Source organism: Lissotriton helveticus, chromosome 6 (assembly GCF_964261635.1).
Source record: "Lissotriton helveticus chromosome 6, aLisHel1.1, whole genome shotgun sequence".
NCBI lineage: Eukaryota > Metazoa > Chordata > Amphibia > Caudata > Salamandridae > Lissotriton > Lissotriton helveticus.
The window spans coordinates 1,207,873,165-1,207,899,764 of NC_136067.1; positions in this window are offsets into that span (position 1 = coordinate 1,207,873,165).

Sequence of the window (26,600 nt, forward strand, 5' to 3'; positions counted from 1 at the left end):
GAAGTTTAAAACATGATGTATTAACCTTAATCCTAGTCCATAAAAGTCTCTGCAGCTGTGTGGGTCTTACTGGAGGTAACAGGCTACCGAGTTGGCCTCCAAGGACCCCCAATAGCCAATGAGACTTCATCCCTAGTCTAGTAGTGCACCAGGAGGCCCATTTACAGAGTGGTGGGGAAATGGGGCATGGTCTACTACCAAGTCCGAGCTATCCTGCTGAGTGAGACTTACTGGAGGAACAGGAAGGGTACCTGGCCCCCAATTACCCATCCTGTTATCTCTAACCCTGGGTATAGGACTACGCTATGCTCGTGGAGCGTGCATAGTGTGCGCTACTACGCAAATTGCACGTAGCACTGTGCAAAAGCGCGTAGCGTAGCGTGCATTTTTAGCTTGCTTGCGGTCCTCAATGTCAAGTTGGCGACTGCAAGCGAGCAAAATCAACATCCCGTGAGACTTTTTCCCCGTTCCCCGATCTCGAGTGAGGAAAATATACCTCCCGGCGAGATTCTCAATGCGGGGAGGTCAGGTTTCTCATTGCGAGTGGTCGCGTATGCTCGCGACCGCTTGCAATGAGAATCTACCAGTCCGCGCTGAGAAAGCTGCGGCTCGAATACAAATCTACCTGAGCGGCAGAAAGTGACCGCTTGCACTGTGCAAGATGCCGTTTGCAATGATTGCATAGTGCAGACAAGCATCTGGCACTGTGCAATCAGTGCGAACAGCATTTTTCCTACCGCACTAAGCAGTTCACATAGCTCGCGTAATGCACTTTGCGTAGCTCTGCTATGCAAACTATTCCCAGGGTTAGTTATCTCCAGTAAGTCCCACACAGCAGGATTGCTAAAAGGTCTTTGGAGACCACTTTTCCCACCACTCTGCAATGGTGACTTTTGGTATACTATTGATTTGGGCATGAAGTCAACCTTACTCCTGACGGACTTTGGATGCCAAGAAGCCCTTCTGGTAACTCCTATAAGTCCTAAAAAGTGGGATTCCTGAGAAATGGTCAGAGGCCCAGCCCCTTTCCCCTCCACTGTGCAAATGCAGCTGTTAGTTAAAAGAAGCTTAGAAATTCACTGAAAAAGCCAAAGGTTACAGGGACGTCATAGTTAAGACATAAAATTAAAAAAACCTTAGATATTCACTGAAAAAAATCAAAGGTTACAGGGACGTTATAATTAGGCTCAGATTTCACACATACAAAACCGGAGAAATTCAGGAGTAATAGCTAGCTGAGCTAACTATACCTCGTGCCCCTGCAATGCACTTCTTATGACCTCAGATATTGCATCACTCATTACATGGTCAGTGCTTTCGTGGTCTCTGGTCTCACAGTGAAAACGGAAAACAAATTTTAGAGATGGTTGTTCTATAAATACACAGTGGCGGCTCCTCCACTATGGCAGAGGAGTGTCGCCCACTGCTTTGAGCAATGTAAAGGAAAGGAACTATGAAATGATAATAACTTTTAGTTATTGTCATTTTATGTTTTCTTTCTTTGCGGGTGGGCGTGGCTGCTCTGCTCATGGAGAAGGACAGGAGAGGAGTGGTTTGCACATTCCTAAGTGTGCAATGACTGTTTGGTTGGTCCTCTCGGGCCACCCAAACCAGTCATTCACACTTTCCCCATTCTCCATGCAGGCTGCATTACAGCCTGCATGGAGAACAAGCCCAGGCCCCCATTCCCTGGTTGAGTGTCAAACCAGGACTCTCAAAACCAATCACAAAGCTGCATTGCAGCGTTGTGATTGGTCAGGGTAGCCTGGCTTCCTGTCTCACAAGGAGAGCAGGTGCAAGGAGCAGAGATGCAGTGGCGGGACTGGCGGCAAGGTAAGTGTGTTTTTCTTTTTCCATTGCGCTACCTCGTATCCATGCCCCACCACACCAACGCCTTACCAACCACAAGTTATGACAGCTACCACTGGAAATACACTAGAAATACATGAGTTTGAAGTGTACAGCAATAAACCTCTAGTGTGTAAAATATTGTAATGTGTTTGCATGTATGTGTTTTCACTTTATGGAAAAGGTGCAATCGTCTTCACAATGTCTTGAATAACCATGAGAGCGGAAGTATGTCTGAAAAAAGGTTTTTAAAGAAGCTTAGTGCAAAAATATGAGTTTAAACATGCTTTAAAAAAAATATGTATATAATAATATGTGAAGGGCCATGTTCTGAATAAATTTTTTTACATATTGTTTTTGGATGTGTTGGTGGCCATTAAATGTCTGCTTTTATTTTCCATTTTCGTGATTTGTCTGTGGGCATTGCGATTACCAACATCATCATGGCCTCCGTAGTCACCATAAAAAAAAATATGTTTTACATATGGTTTTTACAGAAACTCTACAAAAACATGACTTTAGAGAATACTGTAAGAAATCCCTAGTGAGTAAAATACTGTAGTATGTGTGGTTATATGTGTTTTAGATTTTAAGGAAAAGGTGCTATCAATGCGGTTACCGAAATCATCGCAACGTCCCGAAAAACCCCAAAAATGGGAAATAGGTCTAAAAGAAGGTTTTTAAAGAAACTTAGTACAAAAATATGAGTTTAAACATGCTTGTATGAATATAGTAATAGTAATATATGTAGGGCAATGTTCAGAATGGATTTTTTTACTTATTAATTTTGGGTGTGTTGGTCATTGAATGTCTGCTTTGGTTTTATGTTTACGTGTACGTGAGGATCGCAATGTTGTCACGAAGATCCTCAAAATGAAAGAAAAAATACCCTTAAGAGAAAACTTCACAATGTTTTGGGAACTATGGTGGCTCTGACAAGAGCCATTGCGTTGGTTGTGCGCATATGGCTGCTAAACATAAGAGTTTCAGGTTACATAGAAATACCCTGTTGCCATCCTCTGTAAAGTGCACTCCATAATTTCTATAAATGCCATGCATGTGAAAATGCAGATTGTTGTTATAGATACAGCTCATGCGATGGGCTCTGAGGAATGCAGAAATAGTTTTATTGCCATGTTTCCTGGCTTTGTCAATTCGTGGACAGAACTGATTTGACCACTTCCATTTCTGTCTTTTGCACCAAGAAAGTGTTAGGGAAAAACTACATCAGTTCTGCAAAGGTTTCTTTCATTAGGATTTCCAGCTCTACCCCAGTCAATGTGCCTAGCTCATTGCCATCACAGTGCACAATCATGAGGTGAGGAGCTTGGAAGCAGTTAAAAAGGGGTGTTAAAAAAAAAAAATGTAATAAAGATATATTTCATTTGATGCGGTTAGCAAGAAAGTGGATAGGTAGTGTGTTGGATGCCTTACCAAAAAGTCTTATAATTGGCCATTGTTTGAGCAAAGAAATGTAATACAGACATGGATATGCTTTTGAATCTGTGGAATAAAGCACACCTGCTGTATCTTATTTGGAAGTAGCATGTTCCTTCTACAATGTGCTGTGACCTTGTGACCTACTGGTTCAACTGGGTTGCTAGGTACACAGAGCTTAGAGTGTATTGGGGGAAGGGTGTTAAAGGGATATCATTTTTTTTTAAATGTTGAGCATGATACAATGTCAATAATGGCAAGTTTTAATTTCTAACTTAGGACTTTGATAAACTGTTTTGTGGTCTTCAAATTTCAGAAAATTGAAGCTAGATATAGGTTTGAACTTCCGTTTTTTTAGCGATTATTCCATGATGATTCTGAAAACATCATAAAAATGCACTGACATGAACCTCATCTCGAAAGAGAGGGAAAGGGTTAACAGATGCTGACCATTCACAACTGGAGATGCCGTAGTCTAAAATGAAACACATGATTTAATTTTCTGCCTTTCTCATGATGACAGAGTGGAAAGTTGAAGAGGTTGCCAAATTAGAGTTGCTTTGTATGAGAATGTGCACCATTGTTGTGCTTAGTTTTTACAAATCTGAACAGTGTGAAAACTCTCCAGAAAAAGTTAAAACAACAATATAATGCACAAACTCAATTCACTGGTATGTATATAACTTACTAATTATTTAAACATGTATATTAGAAATGAAGATATATATATATGGGATTTTCATGAAAAGGAGTATCACAGTGATGTAACAAAATATATGAGATTAACTGTATCTTTTAGAGGGTATGTGTGTAAGAGGTTAAGGGTGAATGTTTTGGGAAGTAACAGAAAAAATAATTAGTGCCCCTTTATTACATTGTCTATTATATTGAAAAATAACAGTAAAGTCTTGTGGAAAGTTGCATTGAGAAACTAAGAATGTTCTAATTGACTAACCATTATGTGCAGAATAAAAACATCTGTTATTTGAATTCTGGGAGTTTTAGTACTTTTAGAAACATTATTAAACAGGAATAGTGTAGTAAGAAATAAAAGATGAGAAGATCTTGTCCACCTGTATTTGAATTAGAAATAAGTTATACTTGTTAGATATGCATTGGGAAGTGTTTGTCTATGTGGTTTTTAACTTATATGACCCCTTTGCATGTGCTTAGATGGTAAGATATGGTTTTTGTGCATACGCATAGCTATATATACAGTAGAGCTTTTGGGTTTACTGAAAGATGCACAGAGGGATTGAAGGTGTACATCTATTAAGAAATCGCATAAATGTTTACACGGTGATCTATTGTCAGTAGGGCTGATTCAAATGTCATGTAGATGGTGAGGGTGTTTTTTTAAACATGGTTTGTTTAAAATGAAGAAGGTTTAATAGTGCAGAATGCCTTGAGAGTTCTTGTGCTAGCTTTATTTCCAGTGTATGTTTTGTTTGAGATATGCTGAATATATGATTTAGAAGCAGAAAAAGTACTTGAGAAATAATGTAGGTATATCATCCGCAAAAGGTTTTATGCTTTGAAAAATTTCCCAATATGTTTTTTGTTGTAGAAACTTACATGTGCATGCTCAGTAACAAAGCAATGTATGTTTCTAGGGAGCCATGTATGCAATTATATATCAAGTGTGATACCTAGATTTCACTCACACGTAGCTCAGAAGAAAAGCATATATACAGAAAAACAGGTAGTTTAATACTGACAGGAGATAACCAATGAGTCAGAGATATAGTGGTGACAAGTATTATCTGTCTAACAGCAATAAATGTACTTTCACAGTCAGTCAGGAAGTAAAAAGGCACTCATGCAACTACCCAGCAACTACTCAAGCAGTCATCAAATCAGTTATTCATTATGCATGGAGTTATGCAATTACCCAAACACTACACATGTACTCTTGCAATCAGGAAGGCAGAAATTCTGTAGTCATTGAACTACGCAGGCACGACCCATACATTGATCTAATCACCCAGGTACTAACTACTGACTTACACAATTAACAAGGCTATCACTATTCAATCATTATAACATTTGCACAGAACCTATGCAGCCATGTAAACACCCACTTACAACCCATGCAGTCATTGAAATACTGAGGCACATGCATGCACTGATGAAACACTCAGGGGGAGACATAATTTACAATGAATGAGCTACAACGCGATTATCACAACAACCACGTTGTTACTTTGCAAGCAATTACAACGCAAGCCGTTAAAACGACTTGCTGTAGGGGGCAAAAGGTGTTGGATTTAAAATCCAACACCTTCCCTACTGTTGCACAGACTGGAGTTAGAATAGTAAATTCTACTATTCCATCATCCAGCGCCCCCTACAACAAGTCGTTGTGACGACTTGCGTTGTAATGGTTTGCGATCTAACAATGCGGCTCTACTCATGCGCTCATCTAATTACATGGAGAGTACCATTGTAGTAAACCTATCACCCACCCAGTACCTATGCAGTCATTTAATTACTGAAGCAATAGTCTTGCACTAATACAAGCACTCGAGCAGTACACTTACTTTCATCCAGTCTCTGAAACTTTAACAATGGAATCATGCAGTCAATTTGACACTAGTCATGCACTCATCTATTTAGCCAGGCACTATTGATGCACTTATTCAATTCTCCAGGCACTGCCCATGTGGTCATCTAAGCATACAGGTACTACCTGTTCCCTCAACCAAAAAGAAATGGGCAGTACCCAATCGCTGAAACACTATTCATCCACTCATTCAATAGGCTAGGTGCTATGCATGGGCTTCAGCAACCATGTATGAACAATCCATGCACTGCATAAATCACCCATATACTTTGTATGCACTCTTGCAATCATCCAGGCACTAGAAATGCACTCATTTAATCATCCCAGCAGTGTCTATGCATCTACTGAAATATTAAAGCACTAGTCACACACTTGTCTAATCATTCAGGCTCTACTCATGCATTCATCCAAACACCCAGATACTAATGGTATATTCATGCAAACACACAGGCCGTAAGTATGCAGATATGGAATGACTCATGGAGTTATGACATAGTCAGGGAATCACATAGGCACTACCTAGGCACTCATTTAATTATACAGACAATATTGATGTATTCAACCACACACCCATGTATTTCAGGTTTTACTGAGGAATATGTAGTCTTAAGACAATATGGGTGATAGGTTTTATTAACAATGTTACTTTCTAAGTAATTAGATGAGGGCAGGAGTAGAGCCGGAGTTTTTCATCAGTGCACACGTGTGCCTCAGTATTTCAAAGAGTGCATCGGTTGTAATTGGGTGTTAAGATGGCTACATAGGTTCTGCGCAAATGTTATAATTATTGCATTGTTACAGCATATACATTTAGTGACGCATTTAAAAAACATTTGCCAGTTAACTTTATTTACTTTTTCACTTTTTAAATATAAGTCAAAAGTCTGTGTTTAAATCTTCTAGTAAGTGTATCAACAACATTTACAAACGTCCTGTGGTTTTTAAAACAACACTGAGTTACATTTTGTAATCTCTTCTTTAAAGAGACTGTAATATATGTGTCTTGTTCTGTAAATTCTCCTCTTAACAACTCTTCACTTTCCATAGAATCCTGCTCAGGACCAAAGAAACAAACCTGCACATCACCACAAACCTTTTCTACGTCTGCCACACTACCATACAAAAGTGCTTTATTAATTTCTCCTAAACATAAAGCAGGAGTTTTCACATAAGACAGCCTCCTATCAAAGTTTGCATTGTTGAGAGGTATAACTCATTTTGCATTTTAAACTTCGCCTTGGAAAGATACGTAGTTGGTATGTGTTATGCCAAGGTATATGTTGCAGATTTTGTACCAGTACCCCAGTGTCTTGTAGGTATGAACAGAGATCCTTCACCAATGGTGCTATAAAATAATCAATAAAGCTTGACATTGATTCCAATGGTGATCCTTTGACTGATACTATTGGTCTGCCACGGGGGTTGACTACATCTTTGTGTACTTTAGGGAGAAAGTATGTTGTCAGAATTATCGGGTATTGGACTGATAATGTATGCAATTTCCATAAAACAGAGATGTGCAATTTTAATCATCTTGAAATCGACTTATAAAATTATTTTTTCCCAAACAGAGAAACCTTTACACAAATATATTGCAACAAAATGATAGGTCAGTAAAAAGAAGCAACATATCCATCTATAAAACCATAGTAAATTGCTACTGAATAGCAGCTCGGGAGGAAAGGTAACATTTGCAAATATAACAATGCAGGACGACATTGCTTAAAATCCAGATTACGTAAAATTGGTAAAATATAACATTTCCTCAAATCCTTGAAAAAATTGTAAAAAAAGGAAAATGTGCAAAGTGCTTTGTGCAGAAATTTTATCACATGGACCGTCATATACATTTTTGATCAATTGTTCGGAGTAGGGAATGTTACTAAGCGGTGGAAAATATCCAACCTAAAGCGAGCCAATGTATATTTGTGTTGAGTGTTATGCACATACATTAAGTAATTTTGCAAAGAGTAAGTGGTCTAAATCAGTCAATTCCTAAATACACTCGGTTTGGTCAATTCAATCAACATCCTGGCATCTTTGAACAATGCGGGACACATCCTATACAGGAATTTCCTTGACACAATCTGCAAAGTTTCGGGGCATTCAAAAAATTCTGGATGCCCCAAATCACAACAAGTCTGTTTAAAATATTTCAGCAATCGATAGGTATTACCTTTTTCCACTTACTTTCTCAATTTCTCAATTTCATCAATCATTTCTTTGCACTACACACCACTCCTCGAGCGCGTTTGTGTAATGCTTGGGGGCTAGAGGAGTGAACCTTGGCAACCATTACGTCGCACACTCGCGTTACCATGGTCCTTTCTTCTTCCCCATTCCATGCAACCGTCTCTATGCTTGGTCTCCTGCGCGAGAAGCCCGTTTCTATGGCAATCGGGAGGACAGATGATCGCGAGCTGAATCAAGTCAGTTACTCGGTCTACACGATCAGCTGTTGCCTCCTGCCACAACCGCAAGTTTTGAATCTATGTTTTTTGGATTATTATAATACATTTACTGGGCTTTATATTAAAAAAAAGAAGAGGAAGCCTCACTTTCCAGCCAATAACTTTTTGGGACTCTAGCCTCTTCTTGGGACTCTAGCCTTTTTTGTGCTTATCATACTTTATAATAACAACAATACAGGCCATATCTGACTCAGACTCTGAGGGAGCTTCTGCCCCTACTACCAATATGGTAAATGAAGCTTTTAAAAAACGTTTACATAGCGAAATGCAATCCTATATGTTTGATACTCTAAAAAGGTCATGTCATCAAAAAGGTCATTTTTTTTTATTTAAAATCTTTATTTTGGTTAAAAACAAACCATAAAAGATACACAGACAAATATATTCTTTGAGACCAGGGGTGCAAACATTTCAAAATGATCAGCTCCATTTTCCATAATCAGTTAATCACGATTCTGATCTATATGAGGTAGTTGCAGTATTAAAAAAATAAATACCAGGAGTAATGACATTAATTTGTACAACCTGAAAATATTATAAAAATTGTATTAAAATGTAGCTAATATACATAGTATTACTTCTATTCCATATGACAAAAAGTTAAATACATGATTTGTAGGTGGTTACAGTATCTTTACATCGCTTCTGCAGCCCATGAACCCCTCTTCACCATTATTATTAGCACTGGTAAATTACTCTACATCGTAATCTCTCACAGTTTAAGACCCAGTCTTCTACAGGCTATTTCCACAGCAAAGAGATATCGGCTTACGCTGAATACAATAGCCTGGGTTGTGTCACCCCTAAACACTCTTTCTGCTTTCTTGAGTTGTCTAAATCCTAGGAGGCGGCAAATAGGTCTTATCCATTTCTTTCTAGTATGTTGATACGCGGGCATGTAAATAAAACATGAGCCTCATCCTCCCTTAATTCCATATCACATAATTCACATTTTTCTGACGTATCCTTTCCCGTACCGTCTTTGATACATACCCATTTCGCTGTATTAGCTTTGATTTGAAGTAACCCGTAACGAAATTTTAAATACAGTGATTATGCTACGGTTGGTAAAATTTCGTCCACAAAACATTCAAAATAGCTCACTGTTTTCATTTAGAAAAACTTAAGGTTAAAAGTCCAGTTTTAGGATTGTGTAATGTGGAGTTAAGAACAGAGTCCCAGAACCTTTCCCTTAGCAAATTTGTACAGCTCAAGGTCAGAGATTCAGGATCTGTCCAGTAGTGATGTAAACCCAGCTTAATGAGACAGTTTTCAATATGGATCAGCCATACCAACCGAGTCGTATTCCTTATTCCCATGATTTCTTTAAGGACTTCTCTGTAGTCAACTAGTTCATCTGTTGACCACAGGCGTACCCAATATAACAAAGGTCGTAAGATGGCATGGTCGTCAGAATTATGTATATTCAAGTCCAGGAAAAGTGGGGCTAGCGGGGTGCGTCGCGGTACTGCTAATAACTGCCTAAAAATATATTTTCATGTATTGAAAAGGCATGTTTAGCTGCGTAACCCCATAATTCAGCCCCATATAATGTGGCAGACTGGGCTTTATATTTAAATAACTCTATTGCAGGGTTTACAGCTTTGGAGTAACTATTATTATGTCTTCTAGCTATTGGGGCTAGATTTTGTATCAGAATTGTTTTACTTTTGTCAATTTACGATTTCCAATTCATTTTTATGTCTAGAGTAATGTCCAAGTAATTAAAACTACGCACAAATTCGATCGTTTCATTATTAATAGTAATAGATCTTTTAAAACTCTTGTGGGGGATAATTGCCATATACTTTGTTTTGGACGAGTTAATCTCCAGGCTCTTACCCTCGCAATAGGATTTAAAAGTGTCAAGTAAATTCTGCAACTCTTGGAGTCTGCGAGATTAAAATAGTATCGTCTGCAAATAACAATGCGGGGACTACTTGGCCACCCAGCTTGGGAGAGTCATGTTCGCAGCCCAAGAGGGTATCCGGAATATCATTAACATACAGGGAGAACAGAGTCGGTACCAGCACGAATCCTTGCCTGACACCTCTCTTTATTTCTATGTGCTTTGATAGTTCTCCATTTGGGCCCCATCTCACCCTGGCGTAGTTAGCCTCATGCAACCTAATGATTTGTTCGAGAATTTCCCCAGGGACACCCTGATCCCTTAATCTCCTCCGCAGGTTGCCCCTGGGGACAAGGTCGAAGGCCGCTCTGAGGTCAACAAAAGCCACATACAGGTGAGAGTTCCTAATATTAATATATTTCCAGACTATACATAAAAATCTAAAAACTTGATCGACAGTGCTAATTTTTTCCCTAAAACCAGCCTGGTACTTGGTTAAAATAGAATTTTCTTCCATCCAAGCACTTAGCTTACTTAATACTTGCCATGCAAACAACTTTTGGAGAACGTCAATCAAACTAATAGGTCTGTAATGGGCCGGGTTAAGTCTGTCACCCTTTTTAAAAATGGTCACAATTTCAGCACCCCTCCATGTGTCAGGGATTGGCGCACCTCTGGCAATTTCGTTACTAAGGGAGTTGATATACGGGGCCCATATCATATTCTCGTGTTTCTAAAGGTCCCAAGATACCCTATCCGGTCCTGGTGCTTTACCAGGTTTAATTGCCTTAATGGCTGCCACAGTGTCTGCCATAGTAAATAATGAGGGAGTCACACTTAGATTTGATCCTACATCCTCACTATCAAACCTTTGCTAATTTTCTCCACATGAATATAAAGTGGAGAAATGTGAGACCCACACGTTTGCTTCCAAAAACATATCCCTAGACGGGGTCCCTTCTTTTTTTCCACTGGCTATGAGGTCTGGTCTTTTAGTTTACAAACTTCTAATAGTTCTAACCAGACTTTTTCCTCCCAGCCTTTCTTTAGCCTTAATAATGTCTTCTTATATAATTTCCTTTTTTCTCTTAGCATTCACATATATTTACTTTTTAAGGCTACTAACAGTTCCGTTTTGGCATGGCAACATGTTTTGTCGTACCAGGAGCAACTTTTGGGCAACTTATTTTGACCAGTGTTTACTCGTTTAATGGCACTGGTGAGTATTTCTCCAAGACCCAGTATCATTTTTCCATGTACCTCTATTAGAGAGGTTTTCTGGGCCGAATAATCAGCCAGGGGGGACAGTAACTTAATATAGAGCTCATACATTTTTTTAATGCTAGAATCATTTCCCATCACTATGGGCCATTTAAGTGCTCTGCGATTATTGGAGAATAAAGGGTAAATACTCAAGCATTGCGGATGGGATATCCCTTCCGTAGGCAACGTAACCATTATATTTGTAAGGGTCAGAATAAGTGGGTAATGGTCGCTCTCTATGCGATCTTCCATCACCAGATCTATCATCATCGGCCAGAGGATTATTGAGACCATTATGTAATCTAAATGACTTGCACAACTGCCCCGTCTGAAAGTAGGTCTAGTTGGACAATCTGATGCCAAGCAACCATTACAGGCACGCAAGCCGCATGTCACTGTCAGACGGAGCAGCTGAGATGCAGCTTTTGAGCAAGGTACTGTTACATTGGTCTCCATTTCACGCTGGATGATGGCGGCGTCAGCCGCAAAGGCTCTTGGGGGATGTAGTCTCCCCCTCCCGGCAGCCGCGCTGCGATGCCCAGTGGCAGCTGCGGCTGCGGGGGGAGAACAGGGCTTGTGGGCTTGTAGCAAGGGTTTGTATGGGCAAAAAGTACAGCAGTCCCGATAAAATTGGAAAGCGCTCCCGCTCTCCCGAAGCTCTCAGGGCTTTTTTAAGCTCCCCCGGGCGCACGCCGGACGATGGTGGCGTAATTTACTTCTGATGAGGATGAGTTAGCAGAAACTCTCAATGTTGAAAATTTAACGGATAAGAGAACAAAAAAGCTAAAAAAATTGAACATTTCACCCCTAGGAGCTCTACTGGAGGACCGAGCACCTCAAATACAATTTGAGGTCCTCACACCTCGAAACCCATGGGTGTCCCTCGTGGCACAAGTTATCAAGCTGATTATCGCGGCACACAATATCCGGGTGTCCTTAGTGGCACAAAAAATCTTAGTGCTCATGACCTTATGGGAGAGAATGAATTCCGTTATGATAATTCGTCAGATACCCCGATGAATACATCCTTGATTTGAATGAGGACTATGATCAAGACCTTTTCAACCCCCCTGAACCATCCTCTTCCTTAAAGGATACAATTCTCGACCCTCTTGGAGAAGAAATGTTCTTTCACCTAAACCTTAAACATCCTGTAAGTTCTGAATGGTGGCCCCAGGACCACGTGGCTAAGTTCATCAATAAATGGTTAAGGTACCCACTAGAGCGTAATACTCGTAATGGTCTCAGAGTTGAGTGCTCCAGACCTTCAATTGATGACAAAGCATGCCGAACTCCTAATTCAGACCCAGAATTGATCACATTTCTTTTCAAGCTTGGCCGAGATCCAAACAAAGGCATGGAAAGATCCCTTAAGGGATGTCAAGAACATCTTCTAGACGTCCTGGGCCCATTAGCTAGGATTAGTGATGCAGCGTAGGAGAGCCATATTAATGCCACTCACCTTAATACTAACTTGATCACAGGCTGGAGCCAGAGGGCCCTAATCCTGCTTGGAAATGCTAATGCTAGCTTAGCTGCTGAGAGACGGAGAGTTGTCTTAACCAAAATAACCCCTAAGCTCTCTGACATGGCTGACAATGAGACCTCTCAGAATCATAAGGGCTTACCGTTTGGTGAGGATCTCATAAAATCTCTCGGCCAACACGTTGCAACTTTTACGGTTTTAGATAAAGCCCAACAGAACATGTGCAAGGTTTTTAATAATAACCTTTTTGGCTGGGCTGGAAGAAGGGGCCTCTCTTCCGGTCGAGTTAACCAAAGGCCCTCCTCAAGATCACGCGGTTTCGGTAGAGGCTTCCAGCAATTCAACAACTCGCAGTTCTATCCACATAGAGGAAGAGGCATGCGTTCTAGAGGATTTAGATCTTGCGGTCAATCCTCTGTCGACATCCCACCAAGTGAGTATTCTTTTCCTTCCTTCCTCTCTTTCTTTCCCTCAAGAGGTAGGAGGGAGACTCAAATTCTTTTTTCAGAATTGAAAAATGGTCACTCAAGATCCATGGGTCTTGAATACCGTCAAGGGTTTCAGAATAGACTTTACAGAAACACCTACTCAATCCTCTCTTCCAAAGAATTTTACAATCCCCTCGGAACAGCAAAAAATAATAGAAGAGGAGATCTCCTCCATGCTCAAGAAAGGAGCGATTATAGAAGTTTCTCTGGAAGAACTCAGATTCATAAGCACCCTCTTCCTTGTAGAGAAAAAAGACAAAGGTTGGAGACCCATTATAAACCTAATACATCTCAACACATTTTTGGTGTACAGACACTTCAAAATGGAAGGAATTCATCTCTTAAGAAACTTTCTTTTAGAAGGAGACTGGTTAGTAAAGCTGGTCCTAAAGGATGCCTATTTCACCATTCCTATGGCCCAAATTCATCAACCCTTTCTTCAGTTCCTTTGGAAGGACTGACAATACCAGTTCAAAGCCCTCACGTTCGGCCTTTCTTCCGCCCCTTGGTGCTTTACCAAGGTTATGAGACCAATTGCCTCATTCCTAAGAGAAAGAGGAATCCGTTTGATCATCTATCTATACAACATTCTAATTATTCCTCAGGAACTTTCCCCAATAGCTCAAATTTTAAAGACCGTTATGAACCGCCTCGAAAACCTGGGATTCATCATCAACAAGGAAAAATCAGTCTTGACTCCCTCCAGGTCCCTGGAATTTTTGGGATTCACTGTAGATACATCCAAATGTCTCCTCCTTCTCCCTTCCAAGAAGATCACCAAAATCAAGAAAGAAATTTGTCATGTCCTAAAACAACAAGACTATCCCCTCAGAGAACTGGCCAGACTTTTCGGTCTTCTCTCTTCCTCTATCCAAGCGATTTTTCCCGGTCCTCTAAATTATCGAACCCTCCAAAGGGTAACAGCGAGCGCCCTAAGATCTGTTCTTTGGTACGAAGATCGCATTTCTCTAGACCAAGAAGCCCAGTTGGAATTGAATTGGTGGATGGAAAACTTGGAAGCGTGGAATGGAAAAGCGATTTTTGGTTCAAAACTCGAATTCGTTTTGGAATCAGATGCCAGCCTGCATGGCTGGGGAGCTTGCCTTCTCAATCAGAACACAGGCGGCGTGTGGTCTCTGGAAGAATCCTCTCAACACATAAATTACTTGGAACTCACAGCTGGTCTTTTTTACCATTTGATGAGCTTTAAACACTCTCTTCACGGGAGGTCGGTCGTCTTAAAGATGGACAACATGTCTGCAGTAGCCTATTTAAATCGTCTAAGTGGCACCAAATCTGCGGACCGCTCGAATTTGGCCAAAAACTTTGGATGTTCTGTCTAGAACGCAAAATTGCTCTGAAAGCAGAATACCTTCCAGGGAAAACCAACATCTCAGCGGATTGGAACTCCAGATTCCTTCTAGACCACAGCGATTGGAAACTCAACATTTCTGTTTCAACTGTCTAAACAAGGTTTGAGGTCCCCTGGAAAAAGATTTATTCGCAAGCAGACTAACATTTCAACTGGAAAAATACTTCAGCTGGATGCCCGATCCCAGTGCTTTTACAGTGAACGCCTTTCTCCAATCCTGGAAGGACCTCTGGGCCAATGCTTTTCCCCCCTTTGCCATAATCCAAAGGACAATGATCCCTTGTTCTAGTAACTCCCTTCTGGCCTTCTCAGGCTTGGTTCGCCACAGCTCTGGAACTGGCTTGCAACACCCCCTTCCTAATCCCTTCCCTGGATTATCTCCTAACAGACGTAGATGGCCGAATTCACCCTCTACTAAGTTGGATGACATTCTTAAAGCTGCTAATTGACCAACTGCTAGCACCTTTGCTCGACATTATTGTAAGGGTATAGAACATATGTCTGATGTAGTCTTACAAAGCTACCAACATGCATAATGTAGCCTCCATTCATGTAATGAAATTGCGATTCTCCTATTATCATGACTAGAGAACCAGGATTTCGTTAAGACACGGAGGCTCACATTATCCCGCCCATCCTTCCCTGGGATATGTTCTTTTGTATTTGCTTGCTCTTATGTTTACAATTCTGGCATAGTGATCTGTATTACTTTTTTACTATCTTGCTTACAGTTCTAACATATTGATTCATATTTTTACTGTGATACAAACATTTTATTGCCTTCTTCATTTGGTTTTCCTTTAAAATGTACGTTTTCTCTCCTTTCAGATAATCCTTCTTAATTACGAGATGGTTGGATCCTTCTACAGTTCTCCCGTCTTCGGATATTTTCAACTGAGCATCTTCTGAAGTTCTTTAGACATTTTGAAGTTTATTGTGTTTTACCGACTTTTCTTTGTTTCCACATTTGGAAGAGGCAGATTCATGTTGGCTCATGCACTTTATCTATTCTGAATGTTCTTTTTTGGAACCTTTTTATTATGATGTATGCAGCTGCTTAGAGACTGCATTAAAAGAATATGCATAATGTGAGCCCCCGTGTCTTTAATGAAATCCAGACTCTAGTCATGGTAATAGAAGAATCGCAATTCCTAAATACACTTAGGGGGGTCATTAGGATGGCGGGCGGACCTAGGATGGCGGGCGGACTTAGGATGGCGGGCGGACTTAGTCTGCCCGCCATCCATCAATTATTGGGACCGCCCGCCATAAGGGTGGGGGTCCCGTGGGGGGTATTAGGATGCACCCGCACCTGTGGCGAGGGCATCCTGCATTTTTAGCATTGTGGCGGGAGTTGCTCTCAGCACCGCCCCCCACAATGCTAAAAATGCACGTATGCATTTGCATAAACAAAACGGCAGGCCCCGCACGGTGCCTGCCGCTTTGTTTATGCAAATGCAGGGGGGTACCACAGGTACCCCCCATGTGCACCCCTCACCTCTCCTTCACTCTGGGGGCCCCAAAAGTGAAGACCTGCATGCCTTTCCGTGGAGACATCTAAACAAGCCCATGCTAATATGGCTGGCGGTGTCTATTAGACACCGCCACCATATTAGACCTTTTCCGCCTCGGTCGCAAGGCGACCGGGGTGGAAAAGCGGCGGATGGTCTTTCCGTCCGCCGCGGTCCCCCCGCCATACTAATATGGCGGGGGTCATTTAGGTGAGGATGGCGGGCGGATTGCCCCAGCCAGGCCGGCGGTGGCTACTGCCAGCCTGGCGGGGGCAATCCGCCCACCATCCTAATGCGCCCCTTAGTTTGGCCCATCTTTGAACAATGCCGGGCACATCCTATACAGGAATCTTTTTAAAATATTTCAAGCAATGTAGTCAGTGAAATTGAGTTACTACTTAGAATGGATGATGGGAGGGACACATCTGAGAACGCGAACAAGCTAAAAATTTCACAAAGTCGCGGAACGCAGAATTTTGGGCAATTTTGCGTTCTCCGTGAATCTGTGCGAATTTGCAGATTTTTTATTTTTTTGCGTTTGCGGGTTTTTTTTTCTGCGCAGCTACCGCGAAGTTATCCATGCGGTCGCACATGGGCGCGGCCATCTTGTTTTCAGTGTTCGCGTTGCGTATTTCCATTTCCGGGCGCTAGTTGCATGCTCGCGTTGGGCATTTCCTACGTGCGGGGCGCAATTACGTGATCACGTCCTTTTTTGAATGCTCGCGGGGAAAATATTGCGCAAACTTACCCACGTGGTCGCAATGGGCGCGGCCATCTTGTTTTCAGTGTTAGCGTTGCGTATTTCCATTTCCGGGCGCTAGTTGCATGCTTGCGTTGGGCATTTCCTACGTGCGGGGCGCAATTACGTGATCACGTCCGTTTTTGCATGCTCGCGGGGAAAATATTGCGCAAACTTACCCACGTGGTCGCAATGGGCGCGGCCATCTTGTTTTTCATTCATTGCTATGGTTCTGGGCATGCTTTTTCCATCCTGCTTTAATCTTTGCAATCCTTTGTTTGTTTGAACTTTTTTTTAATCTTTTTTACTCATTATCTATCCCCTATTTTCTACATCTATATTTTGTGTTTTTTCAACTTTTTGTTACTTTAATAACTACTTTTTTTGTTTAGCTCTCTCTTTTCTTTTATTTATTTTTTCCCTATTCTTTTCTTCTTTCAGCCAGGACCATGGTAAAGGGAGCCGGCAAGTCTAAGGGGAAGGGTCCCGCACCCCGTAGCCGGCTCCCTTGCGGGTGCTTAAGGGGGGAGGAAGTAACTGCCCGGGAGATCTTTAGCGCGTTAGAGGTGGCCGCACTGGCTTTCTTCATCCAGCGCCACCTCACGAAGACCGTCGCGGCAGGCGGTAAGCGGCAGGCGGCAGGCTCGGCACCGGGTGCGGGCTCCGGGAGCGTCGCCAGCTATGGGGGAAGGTGTGCCGGGCCATGTATCGGGAGTCTGGGGTCCGGCGCACCTACAACCAGGCGACGCACCGGTGGTCCGACATCCTGGACGGGGAACATGACCTGCTCGACCTGCTTGGCGTGGAGATCCCTGGGCTTAGTGAGTAGTAGTAGCTATTTAATCACTACTTTGTTTTCTCCTGCTCTGTGTTATTATGATATTGCAAATATTTGTTTTTTCCGAAGAGCAAGAATGCTGCTGATTACATTGCAGGTAAATTATGTTTCAAAAGCTTCTGTGATTGCAGGTGCTCGCCTGCTCACTGGCAGTGCTACTATGCTTACTTGTTTTCAATTTTGTGCTCATTTGGCCTGGGTGATTATGTATGAGTGTACTCTACAGAAGTGCGTAATGCTAGACACTAGAGATTACATTGCAGGTAAATTATGTTTCAAAAGCTTCTGTGATTGCAGGTGCTCGCCTGCTCACTGGCGGTGCTACTATGCTTACTTGTTTTTAATTTTGTGCTCATTTGACCTGAGTGATTATGTATGAGTGTACTTTACAGAAATGCGTAATGCTAGACACTAAAGCCTCAAGTCCAGTCCTTCCTTTGTACCCTGCCACAAAGAAGAGATAGTGGTGGTGGATTGATAGTTTTAGTATATTATGACTGGTTATTTAGTAGGAAACTTTTTAGTGGTCCGCAATCATGACGGACTGTGTCTGTCACTTTGCGTGCTGCGGAGTGCTGCCTACCAGTCCTAGTAGAACCTTTTTGTAGTTGGTTTAGTGAGTTACATAACCTTCCAAGTAGACGGTCCGCGAATCCAGCAACACTAATATCCTAGTAGACCACATCAGATAGGTCAATAAATTTAGTGCAATTGTTGTCTATTTCCCCGAAATAATTTGTTATTGTTTTTTTAAATGTTTGATTTGTTGGACAACAATCATCCATGTTTGTGTCTTTCTTTCATGTTGTACATCAGCTTCCACCAGGGGCCAGAGGACAGAGGAGGAGGTAGCGGCGCCGGTGGAGCAGGAACAACAAAAGGAAGGCCAGGATAGGTCTGCCGAGGGCTCCTCTGCTGGCCCCAGTAAGTTTTCCTGTTAATATTATTAATTATACTTCCCTATCTTTTACAGCACCTATTTATTCCAAACGTTCCTCATAATTCTATTTTTTCCTAAATCGTCTTTGATCTTCTTGTAGACTGTTTCTAAATTCTTATCCTGCCTCTACTATGACTCTCTGTGCTACTACTAGATTATTATTAGTCTGTCTGTGTAGCTAGCTAAGCTTGCACAGTTGGCAAAAGGTGTTAAACAAAACTTTTCAGCAATAGCTCTAGGCACTGAGTGCAGTCCTTCGGGTTGTCCAAAATGTCTATTGAAGTCTTCTAAATGTTTATGCTTTGACAAGTCCCAACAATAAAATGGCAATGGCCACCAAGAATAAGATACTAGTTTACTTTTTGATTGGATAGGAGGACATACTACTACTGTTGCAGGGACTATTCTGCACATAGAGAACTATGGACAAGAAATAGGGCATTGGTGATAATAGGCGTAGTTGGACTTTCCACATACCTCAGTCATAACAGAAGTTGAACGCCCAATCTCCTTACTGACTAGCTAGTGTGTCAGAGGCATTATTTAGCTCCAGAATGCAGTGATGATCCCCAATGATTATACAACTCAGAACATAAGACTACGGAGTCAGAGTCCGCTCCCGACCTCTCAGAGTCACGGAATCATGCTTGCAAATTGCAAACCCCTTCGCTTACTCACTCATGACCAAAAAAACACAGAGTTTATGTAAGTTTTAAAGCTTTATTAAAAGTAAAGCAACTAGCTCTGTGTGTACTCAGTAGTCAGTAGATTACATTTCAATCGTGCATTATATAAAAACATGTATTACAATCAAATTCATTCATATAAGGTAAACGGTGAAGTCAAACTGAACAGTGGATGATTTTATACATTAATTGTGGGTTGACCCCTCACCTGGTTGGAACTTAAAGTACTGGTGGTGTGATGATGATGATTAACATAACAGATATAGCTCTGTTGTTCCTAGAAGGGAAGCTTCTGTCTGTAATGAAAAAAATGGTGCGTGTTAAAAAGCAAGCATTCATCAGTTGTGCCAAAAAGTGTAGCTTTTTATCATGGCTAAGCATTAAAAAAAAACACCCTACCCTTCCGAAAGGGGAATTTTTAGTTTAGACTAGAGAGTCACAAATAATTAAATTTTTTTATATATTTTTTAATTCCTAGACAAAATAGGGAGTGGTGTATGGCATCTACAATTTCCACATGTATTTTCTAGGCGTAACACCTTCGGCACAGCCAACTACCAGTGCCGTGGCCAGCGCAGAGGCGGTCACTCCAGGGGCGGATGCGGTGCCAGCAGGAACTGCTGTGGGGGATGCCTCGGTGGTGGCGGGCAGTGGTAAGCTTAAGCTATTATATTCCTTCCTTATTGAGATTGCAGAGTAGGCTCGCAGCAGGGGTGTATATGATGTACAGTACAAGTAAGTACACTTTACTGTTAAGAAGACTTACAAATTAAGAACTACGTTTTTGTCAACCAGGTAGAACTTAGAACTGAAGACAGTCACCCTTGACTTCACATTAGCAATAGCATTAGTGGCAGGAGTTGACGAGTAACCAATGGCCTCCGCTAAATTTGACTTCAACTCAGCTGTGAAAGTTTTATCGAGAAGCCAAGTCAGATCAGAGATGAACTTGATGGATGGGATGAACGAAAAGGGAAAGAAGGGTGTAAGGAAGGATGAGCCAGTCAAATTAATGACTGGCAAATAATTATACATGTTTTTGAATGCAGGCACAGTTGGCTGTGAATCTGATGCATGGCCGGTTGAAGGCTGAAGCAAGGATGGGTGGAAGGAGAAAGAAAAGAGGACTGCCTCGGTGGTTGAAACAGAAAATGTATGTGTGCGCAATATATCCTTTGGTGCAAATTCAAATGCAAGTCAAGCACGGATGCATGGCTGGTGCCTTTCAAAAAACAAATAAAAAGGGTGTTTTTTGGTGAGAAAAAGTAAGGGTTGTCCATTAAGAAGAATGATTGACATTTACTTTGAATGGATGGATGCCTGGATGGTATCTTCCTCATAGATAGCATAGGTGTATGTAGAGTAGACAGAGTAGACGGTCACTGGATGAAGACTAAGAGTGAGACTTTGAAGAGCATGGATGTAACACCGCACGTCCGTGCCAGAGTAGCAAAGCCGAGGAAAGTAGAAGTTGTAATTCTTCAGAATACTCCCTTGACTAACAGTAGTTTTCAAGCACAGCATATATTGTGTATCTATTGTATAGTTCACATTATCAAGTCAAGTCACAACTCAGTGCCTTCCTCCGACGATTATGGGGACCACTCACTACCTCTGTTAATAATTTTTTTCAACTCTGTCATTCATGTGTGGCCTATCGGTGTTCACTCAATCAATAAAAACAAAGCACGTAAAGTCATCCCTTATATAACCAAATATCCTGTGAAGGGATAGATGATCATATTATCTTCTTCATTTTCCATTTGTAGTAGTCAGGGGCAGGGCAGGGTGAAAGTTAAATTAATAGAGCAGTAGCCCTTGTAACAGAGTATGGCCAGTGCCACCCGTAATAGAAAAGTAAGAGCTTCACCACAGAATGTACTGGACTGGTAACAGTAATGCAAGTCTGCGTCATCATGGCTTGCGTCTGTCTTTCTTGGGTGTAAGCTGACTGCGCTGGCATTATTCCGACTTCCACAAGTTTAGGTACTAATTTCGCTAAACAAGAGAGAAGAAGACTGGTGTACTGTCTGAGTCTAATGTAGTGAGCCCATATAGTGCTAGTAGAATTCCTGACTCCCAATAATGTTAGCGCAGAGGCCGACGAAGTTGGAGGTTCGATCGATACATGCCACACAAATGTTATGTACTGTGCTTGCAAGTTGCTAGTGCTACTGTGACGCAACTTTCTGTTGAATTATTTTGTATTAATCTTAAAGAGTGTTGGACTTGGTTACAGTATTTTTCTTTTTCTTCATCTAGATTCTCCTTCTTCTAAACTATCTCAGAAGGGGTTGGCTATCCGGGCCAGGCGCCGGAAGCTGGAGGCAATTGTCGCCGAATATCGGCAGCTGGTGGCCCAGGAGGAGGAGGAATCGCAGTCGACATCGACAACAGCTGCATCCTCCTCTGCTCCCCCTGGGTCATCCGGTCAGCGCAATCCTCCAGCGGTACGGTGCCGTGGTCTGGGAACCACCCGCCGCCACCGAGCAGCGACAACAACAGCTGCCCCCCACAGTGCCTGCAAGGCAAGGATGCACCGTTTGTCCCTGAGAGTGGCCTACCATGAGCAGCAGGCGGGCCAACTGTCGAGGCAGAAAGCCCAGCTCAAGGCCCTCCGCCAAGAGCTCCACGACCACCTGGCCACAATACACCGCCAGCGGAAGTAGATGGAGAGAGACTGTTCCTTGCTCCTTTTATAAAGACTTTGGGGGGGGAATTGGGAGTTGGGATTTTTTGACATTTTGGACATTTGATTTCATGGACATTGGTTGGGGTTAGGGAGGGCGGTGAGTTGGGTCTTGCAGGATAGTTTATTTTTGTTAGGGACAAAATAATTATTTATTTTCTACTGAAAAATAGCATACACATTTTATGTTTTGTGGGGGAGGCAGGGTGGGGTTAACTCAACTGTACGTTTGTTTTCCTGAAACTTAACTGGTTGCTTGATTCTAATTGTCAAAGTAATCGCCCAAATTTCTACAAAAGTGCCACTGACAGAGTTAGTGAATTTAATTGTCCTACTACTCTACTAGTACTACCGTCAGTCTCTACTCTCCTCCTACTCCATTATTCTTCCTCCCACAAAATGCATATCTTACCTGTCATTAGTGTTTGAGAATGGGGCCAGGCACAGGGCTGGCTGCATGGCAAATGTCGATTAAGGTTAGCAATGGAATCCTGGACGGATGAAATGGCATCGTTGTGGTGGTAGTAGTAGTCGTACACCCTGGCAGTAGCAGAATATCAAAAAAAAGGAAATGAAACATTGAGTGGACTGAGCGTAGGATCAGAATAGTGCAATAGATAGTACAGTACACAAAAACAGTGCCATAAATTGTAGCCTAAGCAATGCTAAAGTATTCAAAATATAAGTACTAGTTGGGTGGAGTATGGCTACTACAAGAAATAGTACTGAAGGTGAAGGACACAGCAGCATAAGAAGAATTTGATTTGTCACATGTAGGAGGAGGATGTTGTTGATGATCAATCCACTTGATGGCGCACATGAAATTCTGATTTGATTTGCAAATACTCATGGGTGTGTGTCAAGCAGAATAAGAATAAGAATATTCATTCATTTCATCTTTATTTCGGCACAACTTGGCCAGAAAATATTTGCGAAACAACAATACATTTATAAAAATACATATCCTACACCATTTTGGTACAGAACGAACAAATATAATTAAGAAAACAGTGCCAAAAAAGATAAATACTTTTGTTAAAAGGAATAATACTAAGCATAAATAAACATTTAGATGCGTAGCTGGGAAAATAAAAATCGTACATATACAGTAGATTGCGAACAATTCGGGTTACAATGTGAATGGGAGCATTAAGATTTCCCTTATAATTTTAAGCCTTTCTCCCTTCGTACATAATAGGTAAAGAGCAGAAATCTGCCGACACTGAATACTATTGTTCTGGCTGTATCAGATTTGATAATTCTCAGTGCCTCCTTACATGATCTTATACCCGGGAGGTTGCATAGTGGTTTAATCCACTTTCTTCTGGCCGTCACATAGGCCGGACAGAAGAAAAGGATATGCTGGTCATCTTCCTTGTAGTTTCCCTGGCACATGGTGCAGATTTCGCTGGTCATTTGATCATCTTTGCCCCTCCTAGACCAACATGCCAAGGTTGAATTGGTCACAAGGTTGCCATACCTTAGTTTCATAAATAATGTTTTGGCTAGAGAGGGCTCGACTTCATCAAGGAAGTTCTCAAAGCTAGGCTCGTCCTTAAAGGTCAGAAAGTTGTTTGTTAACGTTCCGCCTCTATTTCCATTGGTCGTTAAACTTTTAACAAACTCCCAAAAAGCGATCTTCACCAGATTTATCGAGTTATGAGGTAAGGATTCAGGATTGTTCCAGAACTGGGACAAGCCAATTTTGGAAGAACCATAGCCAAACATGTTTTAACCATATGTTGGTCTTTGATACGCCGAGGCACATTATCTCTTTTAGTCCATTCCTATAATCTAGCATTTCTGGCGTTAACCATAGTCTCGCCCAGAACATTAGGGGACGCAAGACAGTATAGTGGTCTGTTCTTTTAACATTAAGGTCCAACAGTAATGGTACTAAAGGGGTGCCTTTTGAAGCCCTTACAAGACTTCTCAGAAATTTGTTCTCAATAGTTGAGAAAGCATTCTTGGACATAGGCCCCCAGATTTCCGCACCATACAATGCTGCGGACTGGACCTTCACTTTAACATCTCTAACGCTGGTGAAACAGCTTTACTTGTACTTGCACCATGCTTTTTTAGAATGGGTATGGTATTCTGTGTAAATATTAACTTGCTCTTTTCTATTTGTGGCTTCCACGTAAACTTAGAATCAATGGAAACCCCCAGATAAGAGAAATTTTGGACCAATTCTAGTTTCTGGCCGTTTAATAATAGACAACATTTTTGTGATTTATAAGGATTTAGTGCCATGCATTTAGTTTTCTTAGTATTTATCTCCAAACCCTTTTTATTACAATAGTCGTAGAACGAATGGAGGAGTGCCTGTAAACCTCTATTAGTTTGAGAGATTAGAATGGTATCATCCGCAAATATTAGCGCGGGTACCCTCTCCCCGTTCAATTTAGGTGAGTCATTATTATAACACTCCAAATGGGTAGGAATATCATTCACAAACAGTGAGAATAAAGTGGGGGCCAGCACGCAGACCTGCCGAACCCCGCGCTCAGTTGGTATATTCTGGGATAATTCCCCATTTGGGCCCCATCTCACTTTAGCGAAATTTTTCGCATGCAACCCAATTATCTGGTACAACAAACAACCAGGTAACCCCATCATATAGAGGGACTTCCACAAAAGATCTCGTGGCACAAGGTCGAACGCCGCTCTAAGATCTAAAAACGCAGCGTAGAGATGTCCCTTTTTAATGTGGACATATTTCCAGTAAAGGCAGCAGAATCTAAAGGCCTGGTCAACTGTGATCACTTTGTTCCTAAATCCTGCTTGGAACTTTGTGAGGACAGAATTGTCTTCCATCCACAGGTTTACCCGAGCTAAAATATGCCTAGAATAGATTTTTGGGAGAATATCCATTAGGCTAATTGGGCGATAATTTGAGGGTTCAGACCGATCGCCCTTTTTAAAGATTAAAACAATCTCTGCTCCCCGCCAACTTTCTGGGAAATCTACACCCAACGACAGTACATTGCACAAATAATTTATGTATGGTGCCCAAATATTTAGTTCATGCTTGTAGAGGTCACCAGGGACCTTGTCTAGGCCAGGTGCTTTACCATTTTTTTTACGGCACTGATGGCCATTTCCGTTTCCTCAACAGTAAATTCCAATTTAGCACTGGAGGGAGTAAGCCATGGAGCATCTTCACTGGTGGCATTTGTGGTTTCGTATTTTTTATATAAAGTGGTAAAATGGTTAACCCACGTAAGTTCGTCACAAAAACATCCTTGACTACTCTTCCTACGTGATTCCCATTTGCCACTAATCTCCAAAAACCTACATTTTCTTTAGCCTTCGCAGCTGCCAGCAGGTCTGTCCAGCTATCTTCCTCCCAAACTTTTCTCGCAGACGCCAGGGTATGCTTATATTCTTTCCGAGCCAGTCTAACATCATCTGAGGATTTCTTTTTTTAGTGCCAACAAAAGGCTTTCTTTGGACTGCCGGCAAATCTTGAAATACCATGGCTTGCTATGGGACAGATTATTTGACTTTTAGTGGTTCTTTTTTGGCATTTTAGTAACCAAAAGTTTTAAAGTTTTGAAGAACTCATTGTGCAATTTAATAAAGTTATCAGGGTAGTCAGCCTCCGCTGGTGAATTTACAAAGGCGGAAAATGTCTTAGCAAATAATAAATAAATTTCTGCAAGAGTTTCACCGCGTTCTAATAAATGAGACCATTTTAGGGCACGCCTATTGTTGCTAACCAGGATTTCATCACAGGGACCACTTTGAGCATCTGTTGTATTGTCACTACCAACCCCATTAACTATACATGGTTCAAGTAATAAATCCAGTGGACGGTGGTCACTCTCTAGTCTGTCCTTCACCTCTAGATCTATCATGTGCTGCCAGATATCTAAAGACACAATTATAAAGTCTAAATTACTTTTTGAGTTGTTTCTTACGAAGGTAGGTCTTTTAGATATATCCAACGGAAGACGGCCATTACAAGCAGCCCTCAGGCCGTATTCCACACACAACTTCATTAGTTGAACTGCCAGAACTGAACAATGTACAGGGTCAATGTTGTCCAGCAAGGGGATATTATTTGCTTGGTCTTCCTCATCGAAAACATCACCCAACCCTAAGATTGGTTCATAGCTACAAGTCAGATCCCCGGCTATTATTACAGCTTCTTTATCAGCCATTCTATTTAAAAAAGAGTCCAATTTAGCCAAGGTCGTTGATTCTTTCGATAGTGGGGCAGGTCTATTATAGACAATAATTAAGTATAGCACCATCCCTTCGCGCGGGGTGATTTTTAGTGCCAATATATCCATCGAATGTGTGTCCATAACTTCTACCTGGATCTTCAAGGTTGCCTTTACCCAAGTGATAAGTCTACCTGAGGGCCTGCCTCTCACTGAAGGGATTGCACCAATTCCAAAGGACTTATAGCCTA